Source organism: Oratosquilla oratoria, chromosome 5 (assembly GCF_046742065.1).
Source record: "Oratosquilla oratoria isolate Oo_2021 chromosome 5, ASM4674206v1, whole genome shotgun sequence".
Classification (NCBI taxonomy): domain Eukaryota; kingdom Metazoa; phylum Arthropoda; class Malacostraca; order Stomatopoda; family Squillidae; genus Oratosquilla; species Oratosquilla oratoria.
In genome coordinates this window covers 38049955-38062224 of record NC_134781.1, presented here as the reverse complement: position 1 = coordinate 38062224, position 12270 = coordinate 38049955, and the positions used below count along the sequence as shown (strand labels likewise).

At 36.2% G+C, this 12270-nt stretch overlaps 1 protein-coding gene across 6 annotated transcripts in view; it reads right to left on the bottom strand.

Annotated features, from left to right (window-relative positions):
- Ars2 (arsenic resistance protein 2) overlaps nucleotides 1-11985 on the bottom strand; it is a 314986-nt gene extending 303001 nt beyond the window's left edge. For 4 of the 6 annotated variants that reach the window (XR_012966393.1, XM_076185179.1, XM_076185183.1 and 1 more), the window contains exon 1: nucleotides 11833-11985. The gene's annotated coding sequence lies outside the window, so the exon portion shown is untranslated. Of the gene's footprint in view, nucleotides 1-11392; nucleotides 11412-11832 lie in introns of those variants that run through there. The other 2 variants (XM_076185184.1, XM_076185181.1) reach the window with 2 other exon arrangements.
- Nucleotides 11986-12270: the final 285 nt, after the last annotated feature.

Below are 12270 nucleotides of genomic sequence, written 5' to 3'. Positions count from 1 at the left end.
GCACACAAGCACGTATATTCATATAAACATATACAGGTAAACGTCGACTTACGATGGCATTAGGTTTCGATAGAGCCATCGTAAGACGATTTCATCGTAAGTCGATCCCCAATTTGTGTATCACTCTGTTCCGTGGTCACTGTACCTAGCTTACCTGTATATTAACCACCAGAGATACTGAATATAGCCTATTAAACATGTGCAGTAGTTTATTTAATTATTTTTATCCTTTTTACCATATTCAAACACTATAATATGTGTTTTCGGTACGGAACTTAAATCTCGCGGGCAGCAGCCAATGCCAGCCGTACGACGTGACGTAATAATACTTAAAATATAGTCACCGCTTATATCGATCGTTCTCTCTTTCACCCGCGAATTTTGAAAACCACAGAGAATGGGATTCAGGGCACATTTGAGAGAATGTAAAAACACAGGGGCGACTACAATAAATATAATCAAGACGCCGATATGGCAGCGTCGCGAATCCACTTGCTCCTCATGACGCCTACGTGTGCGGCACCGTATGGAAGGGGTTAAATTATCATATCGTCGTCGTCGTCATCGTAAAGTCGAACAATCGTAAGTCGCGGCCATCGTAAGTCGACGTTTACCTGTATATATTAAATATATAATGGTATTATTTATGCTCATGATCATCTACCAGCTTATGAGCACTTTCAAATTTGTCATGGCAGAGTTGCCACTTCAAGCTAGATATTTTCTTTTTCCTTTGTGCCCCTCCCCCCCCCCAAAAAAAAAAACATCTGTTATTTCATTTGTCCAATCTCATAAACCTTCTATCACAATATTAGGAAAAAATGTGACAAATCATGATGAGGAAACGTTAATGGAGGATGCCCTACCTACTTACTGCAGAATTATTTTCACCATGTTATCATAAAAACCAGGAATCAGTTCAGGAAAGAGAGAGACAACCTTCCCCTGTGCACACTGTTCATATCTGCTGTTGTTCCTCCCCTTTTCAGTCATCATCAAATGCTGTGACATATGCTCTAATGTAATTCCTATCTGGCCTCTGAGATTGGTCAAAGTTTATCTCAGGGCACTTCCATTGACTTTTACATACATGAAGACGTACGTGCATAGTGCATACGTAGTGGATATATACTATTGTCTACATTGTCATGTACATGTGTACATGATGGAGTTCTAGATGTTAACATAATTTTAATTAATTAGACTGTCAACAAAGGTAAAGTAGCTGGTTTAAATTATTTAAAGATAAAAATCATCTCTATCACTTGACAGTTGACAAATTATTCAGGAATTTGAATTAATAATTATATTTATTGAGTATTTATTAAAAATAGAAATACATTCCACTGGCTATAACTCCCATGATATAGAATGAAATATTAATACAAACTACATTCTGGAAACTTCTATAAATGGTACATACTCTGTAACTAGCTATAAAACTATTCTATACTGGACGGTTATTAAATTTTCTCAACACAAAACGTATCAAATTTTTTAGATTTTTTAAACTTGGAATAATGAGACCTACTGCTTTCTATTTGCACAATAGCAACAAATTATTTCACAGTGCACATCTATAGACAGTATTTTACAGCTATTGTTGGCTTGCCAATTACTGTAATGGTAAAAATTCAGACAAAGCTTTCAAGAATATAACAAAATATATGTACTGTACCTTGAATACACCCGTATTATTACGTTAATAACTAGGTTAAAAATTCAATCTATAAAAATTTCTTATAACAAAATATTTTATATGTTCCTTGAATCTAACAGTATTATTACCTTTATAACGAGGTTAAAGCTAAAATCGATACAAATTTCTTATTTGTAAACATTAAAAAAATAGGCTTTATTCATAATTATAGAACTTATAGACTAAATTGAAATTTGCAAATAAAAAAAATAGTAGTTTGTACTTTATATACGTAGGGTAAACTGATATAATCTTATGAAATGGTTGGTTAGATTAGCCTATGAGAAATATAGGTTAGAGTCCTAGACTACCCTATGAATAGAGGCAGCCTATAGTCTAGGAAAAACAAATTCGACCCTACAATTTATGGTAAAAAGAAAGGTAAATGTGGATTATAAGGTTATTTTGGGATTATCTTTTTTTTTTTTAATGAAAAAAAAAAAAAAAAAATCATTAATTCATTAGTTTTATTTTTTATCTTCTTTATTTTTATCTATTTATTATTTTTTAAAGAACCCGATAAACAACATGTACCAAAAGAAATAGGTTTTATCTGTGTGTGTATATATATATATATATATACTGTATATACACTCTCTTCATCAAAGTTTTAAAAATAATACGAACTGCTAATGATTCGCTAGGTTAGCCTATCTCATAATCAGCATTTATCATACAACAGGTAGGACCTTACAATTGGCCTAGGCTACATCCCTGAGAAAAGTAGGAAACTTTGGCAAAGTAATCTAAATTGTTCTTGCATCCAATGCTTATTGTTTACCAATTCCTACTAAAAGAAACATAGCCAAATCATGCAAACTGTATATCTTGTAGGTAATATTTAATGCCCAGTAGTCACTCAATAGGCTACTATCAATAGTAGGGTTTTACAGACTATTCCGTATACCAGTATATCAATATTTGTCTTTACCAAGGTCACATTACACAATGTACAAGATTTGGCCTAAATATTTTCTTTTTACTATTATTAAGAGATTAAAAGAGGAAGGGATGTTGATTCAAGAAGTGAAGAAAAGGTAAAAGGCAAAGATGAAAAGATGATAATGGAAGAGGAAGCGATAAGGGGAAGATGGGCAGAATATTTTAGGGAACTGTTGAATGTAGAGGAGGATAGGGAGGGAATGGTGATAGCAGTGGGAGGCGTAAAGAAAATGACAGTGATGGGTGAGGAAAATGAGGGAAAAATAAGAAAAGATGAGGTGGAAGTAGCGATTAAAATTATGAGAGCAGGTAAGGCACCTGGGTTAGATGGGTGTCATGCGGAGTGTCTGAAGAAGGGAGGTAAAGTAATAGTAGACTGGTTAGTGAGTTTGTTTAACGTGTGTCTAAGGGAGGGTAGAGTACCAGAGGACTGGAGGAGTGCATGTATAGTTCCGCTTTTCAAAGGAAAAGGGAACAAGTGTGAATGTAGTAGTTTCAGAGGGATCAGTTTGTTGAGTGTAGTTGGGAAGGCGTATGGGAGGGTTATAACTGAGAGAATTAGGAGAGGACCAGAGGAAGTAATTGGTGAGGAGCAGTGTGGGTTTAGGAGAGGTAGGGGCTGTGTGGATCAGATTTTTGTGATAAGACAGATTTGTGAGAAAGCTTTAGGAAATGGTAAGGATGTCTTTTGGGCCTTTATGGATTTGTAAAAAGGCTTATGATAGGGTAAACAGGTATTGGGGGAAAGCTGTTAAGAGCAGTCAAGAGTTTTTATGATAGTAGTAGAGCCTGTGTTAGAATCAGAAATAGAGAGAGTGAATGGTTTGAGGTAAAGGAGGGACTACGTCAGGGATGTGTCATGTCGCCATGGCTGTTCAATGTGTATATGGATGGGGTGGTACGGGAGGTAAATGCAAGAGAAATGGGCAGGGAACTGGAGTTGGTTGCAGAAAATGGAGAAAAGTGTGAGGTAAGTCAGTTGTTGTTTGCTGATGACACTGCACTTGTGGCAGGGTCAGAGGAGGCATTGGGAGAGTTAGTGACTGAGTTTGGGAGGGTGTGTGATAGGAGAAAGTTGAAGGTTAATGTGGGTAAAAGTAAAGTGATGAGGTGTACAAGAGGAGAGGATGGTGGAGAGTTGGAAGTAAGTCTTAAAGGGGAGAGGCTGAAGTGGATAGTTTTAGGTACTTGGGGTCATATGTGGCTGCAAAGGGAGGAGTAGAGGTAAGCTGTAGATTGAGAGAAGCAAACAGATGCCTTGGGGGATTTAAAAAAGTAATGAGAAATAGACATTTGGGAATTAATGCAAAGAGGAGATTGTATGAAGGGGTGATTGTGCCGACAGTGCTGTGTGGGGCAGAGACATGGAATTTGAGAGAGGCAGAGAGGAAAAGTTTAAATGTGTTTGAGATGAAATGTCTGAGAAGTATGGTGAGGGTTACAAGGCTGGAAAGAGTGAGAAACAAGGAAGTGAGAAGGAGAGCTGGGGTGGAAAAGAAGTTGGCTGAGAGGGCTGATGAAAGACTATTAGGATGGTTTGGACACATGGAAAGAATGGATGCAGGAAGACTGGTGAAAGGGGTATGGAAGGCCTAATTTGCAATTGTCTTTATAGCATAATCAGTTTTGAATTAGATTAAAATAGTTCATGATTTTCTTTACTCTGATTTCTATTTTTCACTGCTTCACTTGTAGGCCTATTGTATTCACTAGTAACCATGATCAGTAGCCTGTTTCTATTTCGTATATTTCAAACCACTAAATTTCTTTGATAAATGTATGATTTTCATATTCTGAAGTAGCTTCATCATAATCTAGCATATTTCTATTAAAGGAAAATGTGATAAAACTACCGAAAACGAAGGAAAAGAAAATTCACTGGGAGACACTGCTTCAGGCACAATCTGCAGCTGTTTGTTTACATTAGTTAGTACTAGTAGCACACAATGCCGTCACATGGTAGCAGCACGAATTGATGTTTATGCTGAAGTAAAAGCATTGCAGTATAGTACAAAATATTATATATGTATATATATATATATATATATATATATATATATATGTATATATATGTATATATATATATATATATATATATATATATATATACAGTATATATAAAGTTTCACTCTCCTTACAGGAAACAACTACAAATACATGACCACAAACACTTTTACCCAGACTGACAACGATAGCTTGTCAGTATTGTGTATTTTTCTTTTTTATTAAATTGTCTTTTTGTTCTGCAAGTGTATGCCCATTTCTCAATAAAAAAAATAAAAATAAAAATAAAAAATAAATAAATAATTAAAAAATACATAACAGGAAACAACTACAAATACATGACCACAAACACTTTTACCCAGACTGACAACGATAGCTTGTCAGTATTGTGTATTTTTTTTTTTTTTATTATTATTATTGATGGATTGTTTTTTGTTTCCATCTGGAGAGACCACTTAGTGTACATATACACTGTACACACTCACTATTGCCTCCAAAAATAAAAGCAAAACCATACAAAAACTGCTAAATTGTGCAACTGGTAAAACCAAACAGGGAAACCATGTTAAAAAAAAAAAAAAAAAAAAAATTATTGGACTTAAGGAGTCGGAGTCGGATAAAAAATTCCAACTCCGACTCCTAGTACTCTTAGAAATCCGACTCCGACTCCACAGCCCTGGTGTGCATGGTATTCAAATTGTCTTGTTGTTCTGCAAGTGTATGCCCAATTCTTCAACAGCAAACTGATTTTCACCAACTTAAACGCAAATTTGGTTATCCTTGGCAAATTAGTTTTCCGAGTAAAAATCTAAAGGCATCTAGGCTATATATAAATATTTTAATGTTATAATCATGTTTTTTAGACTTTTTTCTCTCAGAAATGAGCAATTTAAGATCATTGGAAATTTGTACAGCTGAGCCTAAATGTGATGCATGTAGGTAGGTACGCACGAGTCTGAGGTCGTCGCCACCATTGTGGATGTAATGTTTACACTGCCATCTTTTTGCGACCCATTCAAATGAGTACGTGTCAATTTGAATGCTTGTAGCATTCAGCACATGTGCAAAATTATCAAACTGTCTTGTTCTGCAAGTGTATGCCCATTTCTCAATAAAAAAATAAAATAAAATAAAAAATAAATAAATAAAATAAATAATTAAAAAATACATAAATAAATAATAACCGATTTAAACATAAATTTGGGTATTAGCCATTGCAAATTAGTTTTTTGAGTAAAAAATTAAAAATAAGGCCCTTATATATGAATATTTTGATTAAATATTTGTATTTTTTAGCCAATTTTCTCTCTAAAATGAAAAATTCTAACACCGTTGGTAATGAGACAGCTATGCTATACCTATTACACAGCTGGCTATGGCTATGGTAGCAAGTATATGAAGTAGATATTAATAATATGGTCAATATTCCATGTCATGGACCATGTCCATGATAAGTCTCAAGACTAGTAAAGGTCTAGAGGCTAGACTTAATTTTTCCTCTTGGTTTCAAGATGATAACAGTTATGAGCTGTTGAAATAAGGCTGTTTATTCAGATTGTCAAGATTACAGATAACATGATTAAACAAAATAACTCCTTTGAAAGTAAAAAGACTATAATTTTTTCTATTTAAGTAAATTGGTGTAAAAAATAATTCACCGATTTCAACGTAAATTTAAGTTAGGTCTTAGGATAGTTGCAGTACTGACTGGTTAGTGTACCGAGAGGTAATCTAAGGGTAAGGGTTAAGGCACCTATATCTGCATGTTTTATTGTGAAAGTAAGAGTTATTTTCGCTGCATATATATTGTGCATACATTACATTAATGGAACAAGTTACATGATAAGTGTTAGTAAGAATAGTATAAAAGGAAGGTCCTATGTTCTTTCTGACATGCTCAGGTGATTTGTTGACCCATAAAATCTTCACATGCCAAGTTGCATGTCAATTGGGCCTGGATTTTACAGATGATTATCACTAAATTGACAATAGCTGCCATGGCAACATGAGAGGTGTTAGTAAGAATAGCATAAAAGGAAGGTCTTACATTGTTTTTGACATGCTCAGGTGATTTGTTGACCTATAAAACCTTCACATGTCAAGTTGCATGTCAATTGGGCCTGGGGTTTGGATTTTAAAAATATCTCTAAATAAACAATAGTTGCCATGGCAACATGATAGGTGTTAGTAAGAATAGTATAAAAGGAAGGTCCTGCATTGTTTTTGACATGCTCAGATGATTTGTTGACCCATAAAACCTTCATATGCCAAGTTGCATGTCAATTGGGCCAGGGGTTTGGATTTTATGGATGATTATCTCTAAATTGACAATAGTTGCCATGGCAACATGATAGGTGTTAGTAAGAATAGTATAAAAGGAAGGTCCTGCATTGTTTTTGACATGCTCAGGTGATTTGTTGACCCATAAAATCTTCACATGTCAAGTTGCATGTCAATCGGGCCAGGGATTTGGATTTTATGGATGATTATCTCTAAATTGAGAATAATTGCCATGGCAACATGATAGGTGTTAGTAAGGATAGTATAAAAGGAAGGTCCTGCATTATTTTTGACATGCTCAGATGATTTGTTGATCCATAAAACCTTCATAAGCCAAGCTGCATGTCAATTGGGCCTGGGGTTTGGATTTTATGGATGATTATCTCCCAATTGACAATAGTTGCCATGGCAACATGATACGTGTTAGTAAGAATAGTAAAAAAGGAAGGTCCTGCATTGTTTTTGACATGCTCAGGTGATTTGTTGACACACAAAACCTTCATGTGCCAAGTTGTATGTCAATTGGGCCAGGGGGTTGGATTTTATGGATGATTATCTCTAAATTGACAATAGTTGCCATGGCAACATGATAGGTGTTAATAAGAATAGTATAAAAGGAAGGTCCTGCATTGTTTTTGACATGCTCAGATGATTTGTTGACCCATAAAACCTTCACATGCCAAGTTGTATGTCAACTGGGCCAGGTGTTTGGATTTTATGATTATCTCTTCCCTTTGGCTGCCCGATGCTGGGAGGATTTACGTTTCCGAAAAATTGCATTTTACCCATAATATATGAAGTGTCTATTTCCTTCTTTTGCATAATATTCTGATGTTGTGGACACCATTCCCAATCCAAATATATCAATATCAGCTTTCTGAGATAATTCATATATTTATTATTAATATTTTTTTTCTGAAAAATGAAAATTTTGGGGAATTTTGATTTTTTTTTTTTTAATCCAAAAGTCATTCTTTTGTATGCCAGTAATACTCAGTAAGGTAGATAATGACCATATGTTATAGGAACAGTGATATAGAGACACAAGTTGGTCCTGAAGAAAAAAAAAAAAATTACGTAAAAATTTATTTCTTAGGGTACCTAAATTTTCTATCAATAAAATGATTATTCACACATTTTACCATATCACAGCTAGCCTATCATAATTTTCTATCACTGGAAGTATTGTAACTAGAATATTTTGAGGCTAAAACGTTTACTGAGAATATATATATGATCGATCACAATTTTTTTCAGTCGTCTGCAGCTGCTACTGAAGAGAATTACCATACGCTATTATCTCTATTACTAAAAATCTGTGACCCGATCGGTTTTCCCAATCCATCAGAACCCGGCAGAATGTGGACACGCTGACCCCTGTCCGAGAGTAAAGGTCTATTCGATTTTTTTGGCAGGGCCCGACGTGATATCAAGGGCACGTGTACATTCAACCTGTGAAAGATGCCTGAAACTTCAGCAGTAATGAAACGAAGAAACCGCCATTTTTGGAAATGGGTTACAGAAACAAAAAATATAACAAAACAACACCTGTCGAAAAACAAAAAGCAAGTTGTGTTTTTAAAACAAGAACATGCCGCTAAATTTCCAACGTTATATCAAACTTGCAAGGATTTCTCCATCAAGGAATCAATAAAGTCATTTCATCGTAAATTTTTGTTGTCTTATAAATAAAAGCAGTTCTGTGTCTGTCAGACTTTTTTCTCGTTTCGATCGATCGACTAATTTCGATTTCGACAACTCAACCTTGAGCCGTGGACGATCATCGTTAGGCCATGGACGCTCATCGTTGAGTCATGGACGATCATTGTTGAGCCCTGAACGATCATCGTTTTGCAATGGACGATCATCGTTGAGCCGTGGATGATCATCGTTGAGTAAAGAACGATCATCGTTAAGCCATGGTGTCGAAGTTCTCGAAGGTGTCGAGGTTCTCGAAGTTCTCGAAAGCGCCGAAGTTCTCGAAGGTGCCAAAGTTCGCGAAGGCGCCGAAGTTCACGAAAGCGCCGAAGTTCTCGAAGGTGTTGAAGTTCTTGAGGGTGCCGAAGTTCTCGAAGGTGCCGAAGTTCTCGAAAGTGCCGAAGTTCTGGAAGGTCTTGAAGTTCTGGAAGGTCTCGAAGATCTCGAAGTTCTTGGTGTTCATATTTCTTCCGAAGTTGTAGAAAATTTCAAGAAGCACTATTACGCAGGCTACAACAATTTTTGTGGTAATGGTGGAAGAGGACACAGGCAATACCAGTTGTACTATTTAGAGCATAGGTTCAAGACATTTAAAAGAAAGTACCCCAATCGTGGTCAAGGTTGCAAGTTGGACACAATGCCTCTGCCCGTTTCCAGGGGCGCCGAAACGGAGAAATGATAATTCGTATTGATCTATACTTTTATTATGACAGAGACCAAAAATTAAAGATTAGAACTGCCCGTGTAACACGAAAGCGAAGCGAGCGATCTGCGCAGCGGGTCTTGCCGAAGGCCAAGCACCCCTGGCGTAAGCCAGGTGCTTGTTTGTGGAAAAAATAATTATATTTCCTATTTCTTAGTGATTGTAAAACAACTACTCAACATATGAAAGACAAAATTTACCTATGAATCATATATTCGGCCTTTTATGCAGGTTTAAATGCCGATTAAAGTCCATTCGCTCGCATATGTTTACATTCCATCAGCTGATATTGCCGCGTAGATAAGGGCTATTAGTTTGTCCACCTGGTAAGAGATGGCAGCACCTACCGGTTGTAAACTTGATCTCTCGTTTCTATAATGTGTTGGGAGCATGGCGCAATGTTTAAAATGTTTTTTGGCTTGCGGTGCATTTTTGCGAGTTACGGCTGTCATGAGACTGTTTTAATTTTCGCAGAAATGCGCATTGGGTAGTCAAAGGGTTAATTGACAATAGTTGTTGTCGTTCCCTAGACTGTCTGTCCGAGCAGTCCCGTCTCCCCAAGGACTGCCACAGCCGAAACTGGGTTTTCCCACAAATCCTTTATAGAGTGTATGTTGTGTTGTTTGCGTGCATGATTGTGTATAATGCAGTCTTCCATTATGTGTTGTATGGTATGGGGTGAAGTGTTACATCCTGGGCAACTGTTCACAATGCGGTCATCCAGCCTCTACTGGTAGCTTAGAAGTGCTGGGTGGTGGCCGCACCGCAGTCTGGCCAGGTGGACTCTGTCCTTTCGTGGGAGAGAGGATTCAGAAGGGTGGATATCAGGGGGTCTGGCATGCAGCAGTGTGTTGTCTTTCAAGTGTGTTAATGGAGCGGTGAGTGATATGATTATGAATATGTTTCCGGAGGCTGGTATTTGGTGGTTGTGGAGGAAGAGAGGAGAGTATCTGTGCGTGATAAAGGTCTTTGGGTGTTGTTTTAATGTTTCTTGGTGTGTGTGGGTGTTCTGCTATGTAGTGTAGCGGGTGTGATGTGTTTGTGGTGGCTGCGGCAAGTGTTTGTGTGCCTCTCATGTTGAGGCGGTCCTTGACTTTGAGGATTTTGTTTCATGGTGTAAATGGTCTGTAGGTGTTGTATTTGTGCAGCCTGTAATTGTTTTTAGGGCTTTATTTTGTATGATTTGAAGGGTGTTGTGGTGTGTCTCACTGAGATTAGGAGCCCATGCAGGACTCGCATAATTCATCACTGAGCGTATGCCATGGCAACATGATAGGTGTTAGTAAGAATAGTATAAGAAGAAGGTCCTGCATTGTTCCGATGATTTGTTGACCCATAAAACCTTCACATGCCAAGTTGTATGTCAATTGGGCCAGGCGTTTGGATTTTATGGATGATTATCTCTAAACTGACACTAGAATAGTTGTCATGGCAACATGATAAGTGTTAGTAAGAATAGTATAAAAGGAAGGTCCTGCATTGTTTTGACATACTGATACTCAGATGATTTGTTGACCCATAAAACCTTCACATGCCAAGTTGTATGTCAATTGGGCCAGGGTTTTGGACTGTACAACTTAATAGTTGCCATGAAAAGGCATATTTTAGGTACGGGCACAAAATTTTCAATTCTTTTTTTAATCCTTAAATTGTTGTTGCATATGAAAGGCAACACTATACATGAGTATTCCAAATTTTAATAAAACTGGACCAATGGTTTAGAGTTTGTGTATTTCTTTACCAAAATCTTTAAAAAATTACCACCTTTTTCACTTTTTCACTAGCCAAAAATTCGGGATTAAAAAAAAAAAAAAAATCGTACCTCCCTTATTTTTGAAGCTATTTCAAAAATCTAAAAAGCATTTGTTTCTAATGAAATTGTCTTTCATGTGCAGCATAAAATTAAGGGATATGTATATATATATTTTTAATTTTGTTCCCGAGCCTACAACAGCTACACAGATCGAAAGCGTTGTTTACATGCATGCTTTTAGGGTGTGGAGTGAAAAATTCCTACAAATTATGTACAAAGAAACTAATTGTGTGCATGCGCAAAATGAACTTACTCAATTCTAGACAACAAGAGACAGTTATAATCACGTAAACATAGTCATTGTGTGACTGAAGGATAAGTTTGAAACATGTTTTCATTGAAGAAACGTTCAGAGTATTTCTTGCTTCAATTACTATAATTTTGACTGAGAATGACTAGTTCAACGGATGACTTGGCAAGGCTACATTTTCACTAGAAAGTCAATTTCTGGATGTCCAAAATATATTTTCACGTCTTATTAAAAGTACACTGTATGATACACTATGTACTGTAGTCGTAACTGTACTCTTGACACCCACGAATGACATTGAAGTATAAAAATGGGAAATCTAGCTTTTACGTATACCTTGTTTGCTGGCCATTCTACCCTCCACTCAGCATATAAGATTATGTAAAATATATAATACAAGCAATTTAAGTTGTTCCAAAATACGATATGTAACCATTATTTACCTTTCCTTGACACCGGTTATGGGTACCACAATATGGCGGCAATAAACAGTTGACAGTGAAGTTAAGTAAAGCGTATGTCATACTAAAGAAAGAAACTGTCATATATTTTTCATACACAGGAGAATACTGTTTTCTTTTTGGATTTAGTTGCCACTTTTCTAGGGTATAAACCTTTCAGGCGGGCTGTATCAACTTGTTATTGTTGTATTGGTCTCAGTAATACTATTTTGTTTGTTTATATTCATCTTTCACAATTTCTAGTTCCAAGTCATGACATTTCTTGTAATTTTTTTTTTAGTCTTTTGATATTGTCCAATTTCCATTGTGTCTTTCAAGTCAGCTGGAGGCATGAGGGACTATTCTCAAACATTCTATCTTTCATTATTTATTGGGCCGTGGTTCATACATTTCAAGTTTATCACTTTATACACTTTGAGG